The sequence below is a fragment of the Centroberyx affinis genome, unplaced genomic scaffold, assembly GCF_046629955.1.
Source record: "Centroberyx affinis isolate AG114_WGS23_722 - 3 ecotype Tasmania unplaced genomic scaffold, CSIRO-AGI_Caff_v1 ptg001851l_1, whole genome shotgun sequence".
NCBI classification, from domain to species: Eukaryota; Metazoa; Chordata; class Actinopteri; order Beryciformes; family Berycidae; genus Centroberyx; species Centroberyx affinis.
The window spans coordinates 104,084-110,000 of NW_027280230.1; positions in this window are offsets into that span (position 1 = coordinate 104,084).

The following is a 5,917-nucleotide window of genomic DNA, read 5'->3' on the forward strand; positions in this document are numbered from 1 at the left end:
AGGCCGATGTGTCAGGCGTAAATGTTGACCCTCGACCCTGGCCGTGCCCTGTCTCCCCCCAGTGGCGCCCCTGTTTTCATAAATAAACAACCTCTCATTTTCCTGACTAGAAACAAAATCTCATCCCATTCTGGAGAATAATGTGAGGCAGGAAGCGTGAATTATAAATATTAATAATCCAGGGGGCCGATGTTTTGAGAGCCGCTCATCTGGGAGAGAATTCAGGGCCGGCAGAACCCAAACATGGTTTAACAAATGCAGACATACTTCTGTGAGAAACATTCAATATGTAAAAATGTATGATTGAGATCTTTCTACGAGCCAGTTAGGGGTTAATGATAGATTCAGAATAAAGAAAATGACTGTTGTACGGCTGAACTATATAGTCACAAATGAATCTGGCTGCTAATTATCATTTTTCATCACTGTGGCTGATTACAGGCCTACAAGCATTTGTTTGCAAATGCTATGCTTTATAAATTGATGCACATTATATTCTAAGGATCATAAGACACTACCATGAGCCTTAAACATGGTGCATGCATTTTTTCAATATTGTCTTCAATGGATTTTTCTTTTGGATTTGGCTTAAAAGTGAATGAAAATTGTTTATGAATTTTACATGTAAATTTGTCTCTGTGTGTCCTGGTCTGCTCCTCTGCATGCATGTTTCCCTGTGCATCCACCCATCCATTCATGCTTGCATGTATGGAGTCAAGAGTGCAAAGGAGCTCCACTTCTCTCAGCTGAATGGTCCAGGGTTCCCCTTTAGAGATGTCCATAACCTGAATAAATCATGATTAAAAAATAAAGCCTCTCTTCACCTCTTTTTTTCTTTGTAAACTGTGTATAAACTGTTAGAGTTAGACAGTAAAGCAAGCTAATGGCAAGTGAAGCAAGGCAGCAGAGTTGCTCTGTATTCTGAGCAGGTGCCTCCTGTAAAGCTACTGCACTGTAACCAGTAGCTTTTAAATCTCCCAGCAGAAACCTATCCTTCTGTCCCCGCTGCGGACATGTATCACACAGTCTGCGTTTTACACCAATATGCTTGAAGGTGAGGTGTCTCATTGGGTTTATGTGATCAGAAAAATCCCCTTATCAACAGCCATGCAACTATCTGACGCTGACAAAAGTTGTCATCTGCCCAACGTTATTCAGGTCAGAATGAGGACACCGACTTGCAGCTGATTCCACAGGCAAACAAACAACGGGAGGAGGAGGCAGATGAAATGAAACAGAGACAGGCGCTTCACCCCTGGGTGCCTCCACCCTGTGGGGCGCCCGCAGAATCCTTTGAAAAGTCGTCCTCTTCCCATTCCAAATCAGCACAAAGTCAGCACAAGCGAGGGAAAGAGAAGCCCCCTGTCCGCTCCAGGCCAGCAGGAAAAAGGCTGAATGAACTTAAAGCAGACATCTGAGAGGCTGTGAGTGTCCCCAAACTGCACAGCAGAGGAATCCACTGCCAAGCCGCAGCTGGACGGGCAGCGGGACGGCGTGCGCCATTGATGTGTGGTGATAACATGATCTGATAAGTTGCAATAACACTATCACATGTGCGCCTTGTTAGCGCTGTGCAGCATGTCATGGGTACACTGCTCATGTTTCAGTCCCACGCAATCCCACACAACCTGGGCATGCGGTTATTTTTAGAACTGTTCCTCCGTAGTTATGTCATGTAAATGTGTACACTTTGCTGCTTTTGCTTGCATGCAGACATGTGGTGCATTTGTGTGTGTGTGTGGCTGATTGCCGTAGCCACAGAGACGCTCAGTAATACTACCCTGCAAATCCTGCCGACGCGCTCCTTTTGAAACCAGAGTGCTTGTCTAATTCAGCGCAAAATTGAAGAAGTTGAATATGATCTGCACCTTTGCACCACGGCACAGAGCCTCAGTCAGCTGTGAAACAAACGTGTCTGCCCATCCCCGCTTTTAATGGGACGGAAGCTGAATCTGCCTCACCAGAACGCTAATGAAGAACTTGCTGAACGTTCGCTAACAGGAAGAGAAAGAGGGGGACGTTTTTGATATTTCCTCCTTCCTTCCTCTTGGTATAGGCAAAGTCAGAGGTGAGGGTTTGCTTCGCCCGCCCGGTGTGCGGTTTTGGCACAACCGCATGTGAGCCACTGATCCGCCACTGGCTCTCCTGGGAAAGGTAGTGAAGTGTAACAATATATGGAAGACATTTCAGCAGGTTCTGGAAAGGTCACAGCACTTTGCCACAGAGAGGAGAGGTGACATAACTACTATCCCACTGACCTGCGGCATGCCCGTCGTGGCAGAGGCTGCACTGCTGCTTCAGAGTGGCTGAAGTCAACATGGGCGATTATACATCTGACGAGGCCTAGTGAATAATGTTTCATGTACCCCTCTCTCTGTGTGTGTGTGTGTAAAAGAGGAAAAAAAAGCCATGAAAGAATAGTCTAACTTGAAATACTGTTAGCAGATGTGGAAAGTAACAAATTCCTACTCTGCCATTTAATTAATACTCAAACTACTTTAGGTTTTGTGAGTAAAACAACTTTTGACTAGTTTTAAAAGCCTGCATTTTTACTTCTACTTGATTATCTTCAAGCATTTACTTGTACCTTTACTTTGACTTTGACTTTGACACGTGTGTGTGTGTGTTTTGTTTTTTTTAGATATAGGAGTAATGGGATACAGTGGGATCTGTCATTTGGAGCAAAACAGACTCAATGTGGACCTGAAGAAGTGATCCTAAATTTGTCGATATGAAAGTATAAACCTTGGAATGAGCCTTTAAATCATTTGCAAAGACAAAGACAAAATGGGTAATAGGCGAAGTCAAGTTTTTGGAGACATCTCAAACATCTTATTTTTCTGTACTTTTTAAAGGCACACTGAAATGAAAAATGACTTCATCACCTTTTTATCTTATTCTACCTATTTGACAATTTATGCCAAAAAAAGACAAACATTTTATTTTATTCCATTTATATATCAAAATCTCATTACTGAAAAACAGAAAATATTTAGTGGTGACTTCATCGTGTTCCAACCAATAAAACCATCACAGATTTTTGAACGATCCCGCCCCTCCACCCCTCTCATCAAATAAAACTGCCCTTCTCTTCCTAACTGATATCCCATTGGTTTAAAGTATTGAATGATCACTACCCGCATCATATCCAGCCCAAATATCCTGTTTCAACAGGAATAACATCACTTTAAGGAAGCAAGATGCTCTCAGAATGCTATTTCATCATGACTTTCATGACACAACTGCCACATGAGTGAAATACTTCTCTTTGGACAGTGAGAGTTCAAGTTTCAGTCTGACTCTAAGGCAGCGGTGACACAATCTGATGGTGTGACAATGACAATATTGCATTACACCGTTTGTTCCCTCCATCAGTCTTCAAACGCAGTGTCCTGCTGTCTCATATTCCAGTTCAGTTACAGTAGATGTTGTCCTGCTCCAATGAGATACTGTTGGGTTCTCTGTATGAGAGCTGTGGTAGACTAAGTCTTCCAATTATTTACAATAATTTACAGTTATTGAGTCCTTCAGAAGAGCTGTCTGATTTCTAATAATTTGTGTGTCTATATGATGTGTACAACTCAGGTATATAGCTATTGTATTAAACTGTATCTGTATTATATTAGTTGTAAAAATCAGATTTTGTTGGCTGAACAAGCCGACTGGTGTCCATATGGGCAAAGGATATGACTCACTAGGAGTTTCATATCTGCGTGTGCATGGAAGCTATTAGAGAAGATATTCATTCTGGAGTTTGATTGCTGAGCCGTAATGACAAAACAATATTGATTGAAAACATTTTATAAAATCCCTTTAGCATTCTCAGACAGGTTCCTCAGATTTTACTGGAAAAAGCAACTTTTTGAATAGAATGGTGTAACATCTAACATGGCAGAGCCATGAATACGTTTCATAAGAAATATATCACCTTTAAATTTAAGGGGCTTTTGCAAACCAAATAACATCAGATACTGAAACTTGGTGGAGGAGGGGTTGAGGGGGGGTTGGGGGGGGGGGGGGGGGGGGGGGGGTTGGTAGAAATTGGGTCATTGCAGCAGCTCAGAATAGGATATAGATAAGAATACAACACAAAGAACATATACAAGATAAAGATACAGCATCTGCGTCATGCTAATACAGACCTGCCATTGGCTTGAAAGAATTCTCGCTATGTCCTAATTCAATTAACCTAATTCTCAGGTTAACAGATGTTCAGGTCAAAATAATCATCAAGATAATACTAAAATTCTTAAGTGCTGCTTTTTTGTAACTTTAGTTAAGAAATGATGATATTCATCAAAATAGTATTTTACTAACTTTCTTCTCCTTTTGCTTCCTAAGAAAAAACGTAGGAGTAAATGTGATTCTTGAAAGCAGTTCTCTATTTGTTCTTACATTTTTTTTTTTTACTTTTTTTTTGTTGTTGCTCAAAGTCTTTTTATTGGTATTTAAAGTAATACACAGATACAGTTGGATAAACACAATATATCCCCCCCCATGTTTCTGCTCCAACAGAGCCCCACCCCTATTGTACCATTTAGTAATCAAACGGAATAGATTTCACAAACAATTACATGTACATATAAATAAAGTAAATGTGACAAGAATTGTAGGTGAGATACAAAAATAAAATAAAATAAATAAAATTAAAAGATACAATAAACGATAAACAATAAATGAATAAATAATAATAAATAATGAGTGGTAAGAAAAACATACAAAAAATATATACAATTTAAAAGTTACAAACAATAAACAAGTATAAATAATATGGGGTCAGTATTACAAAACTACAATATCAGTGGCATCCGTTTTTTCTATATAGGTCAAAAATGGTTGCCATATAGCGTAAAACTTCTGAGCACACCCTTTTGTAGAATAGCAAATTTTCTCCAGTCGTCTAGTCGTCTAGCTAAAAGAGATGCAAAAGCTATCATTTTTTACTTTAAGATAACCCTCCTCTTGCCTTAAAATTATTAGGCTACAGTGAAAAGGTGAGCCTCTAAATTCATACATTTAAACACTCACACTTCTAGACAATTCAGTAGGTATTTAAAAGTGTTAATATGATTTTACTTACTCTACCTTACATCATAGGCTGAACATTTCATTATTGAGCTTAGCTTGTCACTATTTGAATTTGGTGTATGTCTCATGTGTCATGAAAATAAACTCGCACATAGACAGTTACACTTAATGCCTTCAGCCAAAAGGCAGAAACCGATGTCCCAATTCTTCAAGTTACTTATTTAAGTAAACCATAAATAAAGACCCTCTAAGAAACTGCTCCAGATTGTTTTCTAGATGGATGTACTATGGGTTGCAGCAGGGGGGGAAAACCCTTTCCAGATTGTTTTCTAGATGGATGTACTATGGGTTGCAGCAGGGGGGGAAAACCCTTTCATGCTTGTTTACATCTTGGTTGCCAGGTAAACTCTATTTGAGAAGGTTCTGAGAAAGAAACCAAGAGAAGTTCCAAAGAGATGAAACTAATCTAAAATATTGGGAAATTCCACTAAAGAGCCTTATGAAGCGCTTCCTAAAATTTCTTCTTATGAACAGAAATATGCACAGGTCCTGTACATAATGCAGATCAGATTATGCCGAGCAGGGCATAGATTTCATTTCTTTTATTTCATAGCCAGTAGAACAGTTGTACAAACTTCGCAGGTGTTCATGGGATGGGGAAATTTGTGAATAGATGCGTGTTGCACCATGGGGAGGAGTGCTGACCGATTCATTGCTAGTTTTCGCCTCTGTGTGAAAGGACCTGTTGACTGTAATGTGTCCTGTGTGCTGTGGAATGTGAAAGCTATTGAGCAGAGAAACACGAGTGAGAACAGCTCTTATGAGCGTCCATGTTATCACCCAAAATATACTGCATGCAGCTCTCTACCATTTCCTATATCAGACAAGT